Below are 15,954 nucleotides of genomic sequence, written 5' to 3'. Positions count from 1 at the left end.
GAGGTCTGAGCATTAATGAGTAACGACGACCAACAATTAAGAGCATCAGCAATGCTGAAACTCTCAATCTCGATAACCAAAGTAAGTTTTCTTATTATTTTATTACTTTTATTTTTTTTTTACTTAAAAAAAAGAAAAAAAAAAAAGAAAGGAAGAGCCAATCGCGGGTCCCCACGTGGCGATGGGACCCGCATACAGTGAAGAATTTGTGGAAGATTAATCCTTACCTAAGGATTAATTTGGCACATACTTTTAAATATAATGGGTCCCACAGATTATTATAATAAGTTTAATGCTAAGGATTTTGTTAAAACTCACCATTGGAGGTGGTCTAATATTGGGTTGGTGACTCAAAACGGTTAAACTTGTATTTAAGCATTAAACCGAGAAAATAATAAAATTAGTCGACAAATTACTATTTTACCTAAAACCTAAACCATCACGTGGTGACAAGTGATAGCAATTAAGGCAGTTGTAAAGTTATCAAGTGAAATTTTCAAACTTTACACATAAATTATATTATTTCAAACAGAAATCTCTTACAAGGTTTAAAATTCATGATAAATCTATCATTTTAAAAATTATAACTAAATATTCATATAGTTTCAAAAATACTATACTTAAAATATACTCTCTCCGTTTTTAAAAGATCCATGTTTTATAAGAAAAAAATGTTTCAAAACGATACATTTTTTACATTTTCAATATATTAATTAGTGAAAAATTGTATTTTTCAAAAAATACAATTGTGTTTAATAAAATCTCATTGGTTAAAAGTTATTGAAAATAGTTAATTAAGAAAAACAATGTATTGAAAAATACAAATTTATATGTTTTCTTAATAAGTGTGAAAAAACTATAACATGGATTTTTAAGAACAGAGGGAGTATAATTTATAATTTTAAAATTGACTACTATTATACTCCCTCTGTTCCCGAAAGTAAGATTTTTTTAAAGTGTTCACGTTTATTAAAAATTCAATAAATGTTTATAATTTAATTTTTCTTTTACTTTATTATACACTTTCCAATAATTTTTCACCAATAAAATTTAATCAATTCAATTATTTTCATTTAGTGTTTCTTAAAAGTATAAAAAAAATACTTTAAACATATAGAAAATTTATCTTTGTTAAACAAGTAAAAAATCTAAAAAATCTTACTTTCGGGAACGGATGGAGTTTATCTTTGCTCAGTTACGAAATTTGGCATTTAATACCAAGTATTCATCGCAGACAATTTTTTTTTTTTTGGTAAAAATGTAAAGATATTATTATCAGATTTTAACATTTTTGACATAATACAAGGGATGACAAGAAGCAGATTAAACATAAACATAAATTCAAACAGAACCTCGATTCTAGACTTCACAGAGACTCGACACTACAGACCGAACCACTAACCGGAAGAAAAACGAACCGCTTGCCGCAAAAGACGAAGCTACAGTTAATACGAGAGCTAGAACTCGATAATTTTGGCCTCCCCGATAATCTACTCTTTAAGATTGACTTCGCCAAGAACAGCTCACAGCGGGTCTCCTAAGCACCCACAAACACAGCCAGACAGCAACAGCAGAGGCAAAGCACATCACAGACAAAGTAATAAAAATAATACATATACAGTATATATATAACCTCATATATTAGAGCGGCTTAGGTATTGAGTCTATTGACGTACGTATTGTTAGTTGTGAAGAAACCGAAACAATGTCGTCACATGATGATGAAGATGTGGAGCCGATTTATACGTTTTCTATAATTAAAACGTTGCTGCTACGTACGTAATGTTATGTATGACCTCACGCACCATAATGCTAATCCAGATCTAAAACTTACAAGTATAATATATACATACACAGACCACAGTTGTAGTCTTATAGATAAATGTCATAACCTAAAGTCGAGGACAATTCAATGAACAAGAAGCATACGGTTTAGGACATGTCGACGTATGATCACTTCTCTATTATTAAAGAAAACTACCGATATAAATTGCCCCTTAGTTTTCAAAGTTATTTACATTTGAATGCCACTGAAGTAATAAATTTATCTATTTTTTAGTATTTTTGTTTTTTATAGTTTAATTAATGCATTTTCTTAAAATAAAGTATAACAAATTATATTTATTTATTTAATTTTTTTTTCTATAATATGGGTAAACAATAAATTATACTTAATCAATGTCAAAAATGTAACAAGATTTTATTATTACGGAGTGGTTATTTTTTATTTTGGTATATTAACTACGTCTAAAAAACATAAAAGTGTTATAAAAATACATAATATAAACCACAAAATTTTAAATAATATATTGAATTATTTAATCATATAAATCAAATATAAAAATAGATAACCATTTTATTTTACATTAAAATTTTGATCCATAAAAAATACATTTGCACGAACACACGAGTTATATTTTAAAAATAGGGTTATAACAGTTGACGGATCAAAAAATAAAATAAAATTATTCATTATAAATTCTAAAATGATTGTGTTTAGAAATATATTAAATAAAATTATTTAATATATATATATATAAATTTAAAAACATATATTACCATATATATAAGATAAATATATTTTTTTGCAAACCAAAAATAAATATCCGCGCGGAGCTCTAGTTAATATTTTAAAGTCATTGGTATGTATATACGATTTCCTAAATTCAGCACAATTCAGTTTGTTAGAGCCTAACCATCAATTGGGTCAACGGATTTACCATAAAACGTCAGGTCCATTTCGTTCCGAGTGTTGTACTCTTTGCTTCGGATTTTAAAATATTTTATATTTTCATTCAAATAGATATTGACACATTTAACTGATAAAACCTTTAGTGTTTAAAAAAAAAACTGATAAAGCCATATCAGTAATTTTCTCAACATCTCACATCAACTCACCTAAACTCATATCAACTGCTATTTTTAGAAGCTGAACCGTCGATGACTATGTGTAGTCATATCCCGGCTGTTTTTCCGCACCTCACGTTGCATCTAAGCATCTTCAGAAACAGTTTTTAACTGTTCTAAAAATCCATTAGTTAGGTTCTTCAATGTTGATTTTGACTTATTTGAGTTCTTTCGCGGACTTTTATAAATGAATATTTTTTACGATTTTTTTTTCTTTAGTCATTTCTATTTTTCGTTATGGTTTAGTTATGTTAGCTTATCAGTATTTGTTGTAATCGACTTAGTCTACCGGACTATGGAAACGTGGCCGTCTACGTTGGTGGTAGTGACAGGGATCTGGTACATTGAAAAGGAAAATAAGAGAAAAACGGTAATGGTACTTATGTTAATTAAATAAAGTATTGTGGGCTAAGCCAATGGGCTAAAAGTGAATAGTGGTTTACAATTCATAAGTTCACAACTATAACGTTGAACCACGGAAACGGTAATGGTACATGTTAATTAAATAAAGTATTGTGGGCTAAGCCAATATGATGGCCAGTATTGGCCCAATAAAGATCGATGTCCTAAGTATCCTACCTCTTCCAATTATATATACTTCTGTGAATAATGCAGGCCATCGATCTTTATTGGAATATGGTAGGAATAAAACATACATAAACGGTAATGCACTATTTTTAATATTAACAAATATCACCGTGGTAAATTTTTAGGATAGCTACCTTTCATTGATTGACAATTGACAATGCCCCTTATATTTATCTCTAAATAAATGTCCTTATACAACTGAGAAACAAACAAAAAAAGTTGACCCAAAAAGCCTAGCCGGTAATTTTAGGAGGAAAGGCACTGAAAACGTAGAAGAAAAAAACATATGGTCAAAGTCTTCGGTTAAAAGTACATAGTAGAAACAATTGTAATTCCGATGAGCCATGGAAATTCGTGTAATCCGTGAAAAACTTTAGGACGACCCAAAAAGCCATAACTTTGAGATTTAATACTAGTGTTTTTAAGACACCCATCGATGTATTTTGTTTCTTCGATTTAAACTTGTTATAAGTGTTTATCAATTTCAAAATATAAATTTAACAAAGAAAATGCGTAAGTATGAAACTCGATGGGCAATGGTACTACTCTAAATTTCCATTACCCTTAATTCTGTTCATTTACGTGATAGCGCACATTAGGAGGATATGATTTATTAACTTAATTTATCTCTCCCTTTTGGGTAGACTTTGCCTGGTGCAAAAAATATCTGGAATCGTAGCCTGTTTATGGTACATTTGGAGGATATGATTTCAAGAATAAAGCTGGATTGAAGAATCTTCGTTACATAAGTGAAAGATGTAAGATATATAGTAAAACAACTCTTGACGAACAGATGATATAAATATAATACTCCAAATGTAATTATATAATAGAAATATAATTAAGTAAGACCACTATATCATATACAAGATTAAGCTTAACTATGAGACAACGAAATCTTTTCACATTTGAGTAATATATGAAAATGGTTACAAGATGTATTGTGCGGGTAATTTAGAAGGAGAAACGATATCCAGAATCAAGATACTGATCTTCGCATGCAAAAGTATCTGCATAAGATATCCTTATAATTAAAAGTATTAGTTCAATATTGTCTTTGCATATATAAATTCTTAATTAATTTCCAGAAGAAAATCCAGAAAGCCCTAGCTAGTTGTGTTGTAGAAAGTTATTAAGATCCAAATCTAGTGGATCTGGTGTGGTAAGAAACAGACAGAGAAACTATACTTTCATCATCATGCATGACAATGAAGATCCAGTCCTATAACTTTATTCTACCTGACAAAAAAAAAAGGCAATCATAACACAATCATAGCAGCGCAGAAAAAAGTAATCAAAACCTAAAGGTTGTAATGATGACACTTGCAAATTCCAAGAGTAAGAAAGTCAGTTTCTTCCATCATTACAACAATCTGCAAATACCTGAAACTTATTTTTCTACCGGTCCCAAAAGACCAAAAAATTATTTTAATGTAAGGATTGATCAATGAAACATGTAACAGAATCCAAGAAAGCAAAGGTAATATATCAAACCTTTAAAAAGGGTTCAACCACAAGATCTGAAACCCTAAATTAAGAAAAAGGGTACGTTGGAGAGTAAGCAGGGAGCAATAATTGGGGGGAATGAAGCCTGGTCCGACGACCCTAAAATCCTAAATCAGATCTCAAACATGGAGGTTTGATTCGATTAAATCGAAGAAGATCTAACATGATAAGCTAGAGTCTTCGAGCCAAACAACATTCCCCTCAAAAGAGAAAGCCCCTTCCCTCGAAGAATCATTGTATGGTTTATAATGATCTAAAATTATCTCTCTATCGGTTTGCTCCTCCCACAAGACCCGGCTAAGATCAAGAGAGAAACAGAGAGAGAGAGAGAGAGACGAGATGGAGAAGAAGATAAGTGAGTGGTGATGATAGAAGAGAGAATCAAGAAATAAAAAGGGCTTTTTATGAAGAAATTTAGTGGAGAACCAAAGATAAACAAGACAAGAAACATGGGTGTCTCTGGTCCCCACACTCTCTGTCCCTCTCTCTTTCAAATTTCAAGATATCGCAGTAAAAACATTGGATTTACTTTTTGAGACATGTCACTGGATTCTCATTTACTATGTTATTACTTGTTCTAGCAAAAATAAAATCTAAGTTCCCATATCTTCCACTAATGCTATATTGAGTTGAGCCTACTTACAAAAATCTTTCAAATCAAGTATCTAATACAAATGTTTTACTAAGCTATTTTCAACCAAATAATTGCATTTTAATAGGAGATATAAGAGCATCTTGTTCTGCATCTGTTACCAGTTTACAGTCTCAAAATTTTAATAACTCAATCGCCAACACTATAATTGATTTACGTTGACTAGCTATTACCCAAAAAATTATTGTTTCAACCCTATGGTCCCAGGAACATGAAAATAATAAAAAGAAATTAGAGGAACCGCGTAAGAGGGGTGAAAGAGAAACGAAAAAAGTAGGAAAGGTACAAAGACTACGAACAGAAAATAAGTTATGAGAATTAAGATGAGAAAGGGAATCAAAAAGTGGTAAAGGAGTGACTATAAAAGTTAGTCAGAGGAGTGGTTGAGTTATTGATCTGCCCAATACCAGCATTCTTCATTTATTGTCTCTCACCTTTTTTTTGTTTCTTTTGTTATTTTAATTGCTTCACCTTTTTTTAGAGCATCTCCAAAAGAAACTCTATAACTCCAAATATAGAGTTTTTTGCTTTCCAAAAAGGAATTTCAAAACTTCAAATTTGAAGTTTTGAAGAGTGAAACTCCAAATATAGAGTTTCACTTTTCAAAACTTCAAATTTGAAGTTTCATCTTTTTATTTGCATTTTGGTCCTTACAATTATACATCATATTTATAATTCTTAAATATTTTTTTTGTTTATTGTTTTAATCCTTAAAACTTTTATATCTCATAAATATTTCAAATTTGTTATATAGACTTAAGTTTTACACATGAAATTAAATTAAAAAAATTAAAACAAGAATTAAACAACAAGAATATTACAAAAAACCATAATAAAAACTTATTAAAAAGACACATGAAGACATAATTATTACACAAATTTAAATATTATAACAACACTAATAGTCTAGTAAATTTGCTCCGGAACCTCCAAAATCTCCAAAATATTGTTCAACAAATTTTGTGTAACCGAAGATGATTGTTGTTGTTGCTCTTGACGCATTTTTCGTATGATTCTTTTTTGTTCACATCGAATGTATTCACGAATATTAACATCATCGATAGAAGCTAAGTTTTTTAGCAATATTTTATTTTCCTCTTTTATTTCTTTAAAAGCTAACTTTTTTGCTTCATTTTGCAGTCGTAATTCAATCATCTCATGACCTTTTTCCCTGCTTGTTGTACTTTCGTTTAAAAGATCAAGGATTTTTTCGTTTGATGATATCAAACTATCAGAAGACATATTTTGAGGATATCCGGTTTCAACAATTTTTGGCTCGTAATCTACAAATAAAAAATAAAGAGAATAATTTCTTACTTCGAAATGCACTAGTTGATCATATATGGGAGCATTATGGAAATAATTTTATGCAATAATGTAATATTTGCTTGCAGTTTAATATTTAATTATGTACTTTTATTTATAATTTTATATTTTAGTGTAAGATTTTTTTTAATTAATATTTCTGTAATATTTATATATATGTATTAGTTATTTATAGAAGTTTTATGAATTTACATCAACTATGACAAATATAAGGATCATAGTGTAAAATATAAATAATTTTGAAGTTAGGTTTGAAGTTTTACTTTTGGAGAAGAACACATTGAAACTTCAAATATAAAGTTTTGGAAACTTCAAAATAGAGTTCTTTTTTGGAGATGCTCTTAATTCGCTAGTTTTTTTCAGATTTTGTCAAACAAAGATAACTTTTCTTTGGATATTTTAAAAGGATGTATTCCATAAGTGTCATTTCAAATTTCTTCACACAAATTTTGAAAATATTTAATTTGTGTATTTTTAAAAATATCATCATTTATATATCTAACCATATTTTACATAAATTAAAAAATAAAATTGTATTAAAATTCTTAAAACGAAATTTATTTATAACAAAAAATTGTTTTACAACAACAACAATAAAGTAATACTATGAAACAGAAGGAGAACAATTTTTTTTATAAAAATAACACGGCTTCAAAATATAACCAAATACCACCGTAATATATATAACACCAGTTTACATCATATATATACGAATATAAAATGCTAAACAAGAGAACTTACAACGGTGATTCTACCATTTATGACGAATTAATATAGTTATCACGAATGAGCTGTCTCATCTATAATACGAAGGATCATAGCGAACGCTTCATTTAAAGTGTGATGGGATATATGAAAAGGTTTGACTCATTGTAAAAAAGTAAGACCATCATTAACCTCAGTTTTTAATTAGAATTTTTAGTTTCGGCTAAAAATCAGTTATTAATTTTTCTTAGATTTTAATTAAAATTTTAACTAAAAAAAATTAAAATCTAAGAAAATTTAAAAATCATCTCTTAAATAAAAGATATTAGAACAGTTTCTTAGCTAAAAAATATAAAAAATGTCAAATAATAAGTTAATAACTCCAGTTAAAAAATTATGGTTAATCATACTCTAAGAAACATTATTGTCTAATACTTAAATCACAAGCCGAATTTAAGCAGTAATCATTTTACGAAATTATTAGAATAAGTGTGTTTTTACCGACAATTCGAGGTTTTATCAGTATAATACAGTATATTTTAGAATTCGTTTATCATTTTAACTAATTGCAAGTTTCGAGTAGTTGAGCTTCGTGAAATGGTCCATAGAATACTAATTTTTTCGTTGCTCATTTCCCTCGAGAACTTTTTTGTGGTTTAACTCAAAATCTCCGCATTGTCATTTGTCGTACACTTTTGTATAGATAGAAATTATTATTGGTGCCTTCATCATGTGACCTTTAATTTTACACGATGAAGGGTTTACAACTTTTTTTTTTCTTTTGTTTTTACCAAAAAAAAACTTCTTTTGTTTATTTGCTATAAAGAGAATTGACTACTTGATTACCTTGTTGGCAGTGTTCCAAAAAAGTGGTATAGGCGACTCTTAGGCACTAGACCTTGTAATACCGTGGCGATTACCTTCCAACTCGTCTAGACAATTACAATATTGTATTAATAAATAATTTTTTACTTACTAATTTATAAATTATAATAATTAATATATTATGATATATAACTCTTATAAAAATAACTAATATAAAATTCTTTATTTATAAATAATGATATTAATATAAAATATTCCATATATTTAATATATATTTATAATTTATAAATGCCTATGCCGTTTAACTAGGTGTCCATTTAATCATTTTAGATGCTAGGCATTGGGTCACCGTCTATTTAGCATCTTAGGTTTACTTAAATACTGTTTCTCGTGCAAACATTCAGTTATTAGTAGTTTTTTAGAATTTTGCTTTTGATTAAATTTGAAGTTTTTTTGAAAATTTAATGTATTCGACTTAGATTTTAATTTTTACTGGGCAAAAAGTTTCAAAATTTTTTTTTTTTTGCTTTTTCTCAAAATATAAGAAAACGTTTACTTTGATTGATTTCAATTTAACGACGTAGACAAGATGTCTTCGTCATGTTTTATAACAGTAAACGTTTTGGTCAAGAAGGAAGAAAAAGAAGCAAATCTGGTTATTCATTAATCAATCATTAATACTCTTTTCTATAAACAATCATTAATACTCTTATTCTCGAGATTTAGTGAGAGATTTAATATGTCTGTGCATTGTTTTCACGAAACAAATCAAATTACTTTAATGAAACTGGCAGTTCTAACTATTCTATCTCACGCAATAATTAAGCTCAACAGTCTCTTATTTCTTTACTTTTCTCAGCTAAACTGTTTTTTTTAAAGCTATAGTGTAATACTCTTTATGTTCCTGAAAGTAAAATTTTGTAAAGTTTTCACGCTTATTAAGAATTCAATAAATATTTATAACTTAATTTTTTTTTATTATACACTTTTCAATAACTTTTCACCAATGAAATTTAATCAATTCAAATATTTTCATTTAATGTTTCTTAAAAATATAAAAAGTACCTTAAACATATATAAAATATATCTTTGTGGAATAAGTAAAAAATCTAAATTATCTTACTTTCGGGAACATATGAAATATTATTAATATATAGGTATTATCTTTTTTTTTCCTACTAAGTTCCTTTTATATTAAATGATCAGTCATAACATTGTTATACAAAAATGGGGGACACGTATGGACAATGGACATGTATATAGGTATTATCTAGTTGTAATTTTCAATCTCTTTTTCTACAAACAATTTTTTTTAAAAACCAATGCATTTTTTTTTTGCTTTGAACTTTTGCCAATAGTTTCTTGCATTTTTTGTTGATAGCTTACAATATTTAAGAATCATTCAATATTCAAAATTCAGTTTTTTCTCAAATTTCATTTTACCATTTTTAACAGTATAAGTAGTACCGGTTTAGATGGGGTAAACAGTACCATTGGTCTCGCATCCAATTTTTTGTGTCCTCCCATTTTTACTAGTTAAGGGTGATCAGATTTTTTATATGATATATATTTTATAAATTTTAACATAAATTTTATAAAAAGTTACTAATAATAGTTTTAAATTTATTCTGAAAATTTAATATTTTTTGTGACTCGCTTTTGAAATAAAGTTATGTCAATTAGTCAACTAGTTCAAACCTACTTTTTCTTTGTGTGTTTTTATTGCTTTAATAGTTGTCATTTTGTAACAAGAGTCAAAACAAATACAATCGACATTCTAACTCAAGCAAATCAATTAAGCCCGCTGTAATACAAAGTACTTAGATCCTAATTAGATTTAAAAAAACAAAGAATCTTTAGTAGGTATTTGGAAAATTTTGGTGCATTGACATTTTGATATGTCATTTTCTCATTTATATTTGTAAATATAAATGGTACATCATTCATCACATTCCTAAAATTAAAGGAAAAAATATTTCTTTCATTCTTTCTCTCTTTTTCCCATTGAAGAGCTAAAAGCAAGAGAGTGCCCGCGACAAGTGCTGCAACATTTTGTTTACCTTTGCTAGTGTCCAAGAAAATGTAATGAATTTCTCCACGTCGACTATGAGAAATAGGTAAAAACTGTGGATGATAATGACAAATGGAGAAGACGATTCCGGCTACACATTTCAACGTTTTTGTCTTTGAGAGTTGTGTTTTGTGTTGTATCCGAGTGTGAGAGAGAGACGACGTCATGTCAAACTGCATATCCGAACCCACGTTGGCCATTCTTACATTCCTTTATGCAACAAATGTAATTAATTGTTACATTTTTTTGACTGAGGGCATTCTAATTGCTACATCTTTTTTTTCCTAACTAATTGTTGCATCGTTGATCGGTTATTTACATATTTTACTTCATTCATCTATTCTATACCAAATTACCAATAGCTATGTTTATTTTTTTTATTAATTTGGACGGATGAATTTTATTTTCCACGTAAGAAATAAACTTATTTGACCGGTCAATCACGAGAACAACACCTTTCTATGCCACTACTGAAATTCTACTTGCAACCATTTTTCAAATTGCTGAAATCTCTTAAAATTTAATAATATTTAAAACAAATTACTTATGCGTGTGTGTAGAAAATGCAATGACACATAACCGCATCTGAAAAAATGATATTTCCTTTAATTCAAAACTACTAATGAGACCCTTACTTGTCAAAACTTTTATTCACTGTTCTTTTAACCATTTTCTTCAATATTTTTCCATCAATCTTCATCTCCACACATACACATATCTCATATATGTGTGAGAATATACGTTTGTTTTACGTGTGTACGTACAAATACAATGCCGACCAGCATGTAGGATTACGCCAATTTTAGTGTTTTGGTGCCTCATTAGAGCTATACCAGAAAATATACATTTAATAAGTGCTATATCCAAACTCATAAAACAAAAAAATACAATATGTCACGATTTTGCGTATTATACATTTATACTTCTGGCCGAAAAATATTATAAATAAACTGTGAAAAATCTTCTTGTTAATTGCAAAAATTTATTTAACATTTAGACCAAAAAAGAATAGCAAAAATTTACATGAGATCATAGTCAATACTCGCATTATATTATAAGTGTGGAAGTCATTTATCGATGATTGATTAATACTAACTTTATAGTGGATAATATTTTAGTCCAGAACAATCTACATAACGACTACATATCTTATGGGTTCATTTTGGTTTGATTATGAAATGTGATTATGACATCCATAAATATCTATATGCCAATTGTAAGTATCGTGGGCTTCTAAGTTCACTTAAGAGGACCCCAACAGAATTTCCTTTGTTTTATAAATTGCCAAGAGATAATGGGCCTCTAGCATCTATGATGGACTTTCTAAAACAAGAAAGACATTTTTTTGTCAACAAAACAAGAAAGACATAATACTCTCTTTTTCTTCGCTTATTTTTATAAGCCGTTTATATTTTTTAAAAGATAAAAAGATTACACACATACACTGGAGACTAGAGTAAGAGAAGCATGATTTCGGGATCGAACTAATATTCAAAATTTGGTTTCGGTGGTGGAAATAGATTGAACTAAAGCAAGATAACAAATTAACATGACTAAAAACCATCTGCACTAAAGCAAGTGAAGGTCTTTGATCCGAGAAAGTCTGCACTAAAAACCATCTCACACGTCACACCTAATCTAATCTTTGGTTAGCTTCCATGACTAATACAATTAAGTAATTAACAGTTTCTATAGATAATATACTTACTACTTTAGATAGTTATGGCAAATTAAGAAATTAATTAAATCTTACAGATAGAATGAATGTACTTGTCTTTCCACGAAGAAAGGTAACCAAACAAGAAAAAGAAAATTTTAATACGTATAAATTCGTTCACGTCCTATCACTCATCAGCTTCATTAACTTTTTTTGGTCAAACCTTCTTCATTTCAACTTAAAAAACAGAGTTTACAACAGAAAGAGTCTCCCCACATGGGTTGTTGGACATACAAAACAGAGCATTTTTAGCTAGAGCGTCTGCAGCTTCATTGCAACCCCAAGAGATAAAATAAAATGAGATAGAGTTACAAGAGTCACTCAACACGCCGAAGTCATGGAGTAATCCTTGCAGAGCCACCACAGTTTTCTTTCCTGTGATGAGGTCAATTAGACACTTAGAATCTGAAAAACAGATTATGTCTGTTAGACCATGAGAGACAGCTTCCAAGAGTGCTGTTTTAAGAGCCATCGCCTCTGCTACGAGAGCTGAGGCCACATTTCGACGAGTCACGGTTCCTTTGAACAGGATCATTAACTATTGCTCCTTTATATTGTTATCTTCCGGATTTTTTTTTAAAGCTGTAATAATATACTAATATCTAACATATTAAACCTATATTTATTGTAAAAAGTAACTTTGAAAACAGATTTGCTTGTTTAGTTAAACAATCTCTAATGGAACACAATTTTTTTTTTCTATATTTCATTTTTAAATAGAATAATTATATTCTAGAGTTGAATTTGCTCCAATGGTTTACTTTATAATATAGTTATTGTGTATTATAAAGTGAACCACTGAAACAAATTCAACCCTATTTTAGATAAAATATAGAAAAAATGTGTATACGGTTAGGAGATGCCTTTACTCTGGTAAGAAAAGTCAAGCCGTTTTATTTTCCAACATCATTTAGTATTAGAGTATCTCCAATGTAAAACTCAATTTTTTGCTTTAAAATAGAGTAAAAGTGAAAATGAAGTAAAATTGCTCCAATCCTACTTCATTTCCCACTTCATAATGGAGTGATGAACAAAAAAAAATAGATTACTCTATTTAAAGAGTAAATTTTGTTATGGAGTGAGATATGAAGTTGAGTTAGATCATTATTTACTCTATATTTATTTTTACTCTATTTTATAAGAAAAAATGGAATAGCGAAGGAGACGCCGTTGATAAGTTAGCAGTAGTGGCTGAAGAAGTAGGGTACTTACGCTTGCTGGCCGCTTAAATTGTCCGATAATTATTTCATTCTGATGAATGATGATAACATCATAAAACAAGTGATCAGTTTGGCCAAAGCAATTAGATATTTATTTTCATCCATTTATTCTATAAAATATTATCAGGAAAAGATAAGCTTTTTTTAAAGACGGTGCGAAATGTCACTTCCTCATTGGCACCACGTTGGCACTCCCCATGTATCGACACCATCAAATATTCAGGTTACATAATCGAGTTAAATAGTAGTTTCTCGCAATAAAATTTGTTAATCTTGCAGGGAAAAGGTCGAATGTTGTTTTATAATATTATTGTCCATTGGGGGAAATACATGATTTAATTTTACTGTTCATTCCAGAATTATTTTTTTAAAAATATTCTTTTGCTTGCTATTAGTAGCTAGAGACATAAATGAAAATTAAAAAAATGTACAATCAAATTCATGAAAAGTATATAACGACACTAAATATCCTCGATCGTAATTTATAACAAAGACATGAGTAAGAGATTAACATTAACGTCCTTAATGTTCAACAAAAAATATTTAAAATAAATATGTGTCAATGTTTAGTTTGTAGTAGGTACTCAAGATGACATGTTTAATTAATGATAAACTGTACATCACACTAAGAAATACAATTCCATAATTATGCAAGGTTTTCCGAAAACATTTAGATCTTAATTGTAAGATAGACTTCAAGAATCAGAGACGTATAACCTGTAAACAGTTGTGGGAAACGGGAAAATGCTGGAAGGATTAAATGACGTTAACTGTTAAACATATTTTATGTGGAGGTAATATTATAATCTTTCTATAAACTAAGATAGGTTAAAAGTCTTGCAAAGACTACTAGGATAGCAGGTAGGATGTATGTCAAAAATATAGTAATCGATGGACCATAGTTTTTTTTATTGATTAGAGTTGTTTCACAGAACCATTATAGTTGTTTCACAAAACGTTTATTCCATTAGGAAACAAGCTATCTTCACTCGTTAGGGTAGATTTTCTTTTCTTTGTTGCTAAAGAAACAAAGGGTATATCTTGCGTTCAAATAAAAACAAAACACTTAGCAAACGTGACACCATACTGATAAATGATAATCTAAACCTAGAAATCTTGATTGATTGTAAACATATAAGCAGAAGTAAAATTACACGCGGCAAGTCGAGGAGCTTGCAGATATAAACAAGACAATGAACCGTCTTTTCCGAAATTAAATACACTGAATTTTCTTTTTGAAGCATTTGTCTTCTCCTACGGCTACGGCTCTTATAAGAAATAGACATGCGATATTTAAGTTAACCGCGACACGTCTGTCCTTTTGCTGGACAAAAATAGTCAGGCACCACCATAAATCAACAGCCACGTCATCTTTCTGTCAACTTTGATGTCCCAAAGCAAAGATCTCTCATTCTCTGATTACAACTAGTTGGCTAGTTGGCTAGTTTTCAGTGGCCGAACCTGATGGTTTTGATCGCAACTTCTCAAAATTTTCAATCTAATTTACATGTTTTCTTAGATATAGAGAGAAATTTCAATTGAAATGACATTAATTCTTTATTTTATTTTTACCATGTCAAATATTTTTCCTTTCTTCCAAGGGTCAGATTTATGTATTACATAAAACTAGGGTTTGTAAATGTCACGCCTCGATGGCCCAATTTAATTGGTTGTTTGTATTAATTAGGCAAAATAATCTCCGACAAGCAAAGGGGTACGTAAACCGTAAACTAATCACAAAAGCAAGAATAAAAGCTGGTTTTCACATTACTAGTACTAATATTTGTTAAATTATTATCGTTGTCGTTACCGTGAAGAAACAAAGTCTATGATCTTGTTTCCTGTTTGAAATAAACATAAAAGTCTGGTCTTCTATTAATTTTTGTATGACGAGCATAATTTCTTTTTTTATTTTTGAAGAAAAGGTAAAACATAACAAAAATATATTTTGAAATCTTGATTCCTGAAGAATTATTAAAACGCTTTTTTGTTAAAAACACATATCACTCCATTTGGTGAAAAACTTCACAAATGATTTGCCCAAGAAAAACTTCACCACAACTGACTTGCACGGGAGTTTTTACGTGTGCGGTAATGGGCAACCTCGATCGCTTTCTTAAAGAAAATTTTGCTTCACTATACAAAGAGGCGTTATAAACGTAAAACCAGTTATTTTCCCAAGAAGAAAAAGAGGCGTTGTAAATTCTATCACCCAAGAAGATAATTTTGGAAAAACAAATTTAGAAATAATATTATAAGAAAGCTTCATAAAATAAGAGTTATCGAAAGATATAAGAAAATAAAAAGGTAGAAAAATTCTTGATCCGGAGTTAGATGATAAGTTTGCGTTGAAATGAAACTCGACATAACCAGTGACAACGACGACTCTATAAGCAGCCAAAATCCGCCCCTATTGTTGTTACTTGTCGACACACAA

At 29.2% G+C, this 15,954-nt stretch overlaps 1 long non-coding RNA gene across 1 annotated transcript; it reads right to left on the bottom strand.

The window, feature by feature from the left end:
• Nucleotides 1–4,203: 4,203 nt before the first annotated feature.
• On the bottom strand, nt 4,204–6,234 carry LOC103866294. The gene is made up of 2 exons (XR_004457628.1): nt 4,990–6,234; nt 4,204–4,893 (listed from the first exon to the last, which is right to left on the bottom strand). It is a non-coding gene; the product is annotated as an uncharacterized LOC103866294 (long non-coding RNA).
• Nucleotides 6,235–15,954: the final 9,720 nt, after the last annotated feature.

This window comes from Brassica rapa, chromosome A04 (genome assembly GCF_000309985.2).
Source record: "Brassica rapa cultivar Chiifu-401-42 chromosome A04, CAAS_Brap_v3.01, whole genome shotgun sequence".
Taxonomy (NCBI): domain Eukaryota; kingdom Viridiplantae; phylum Streptophyta; class Magnoliopsida; order Brassicales; family Brassicaceae; genus Brassica; species Brassica rapa.
Note: the sequence above shows the minus strand (reverse complement) of the source record. Positions and strands in the feature narration are given on the sequence as shown.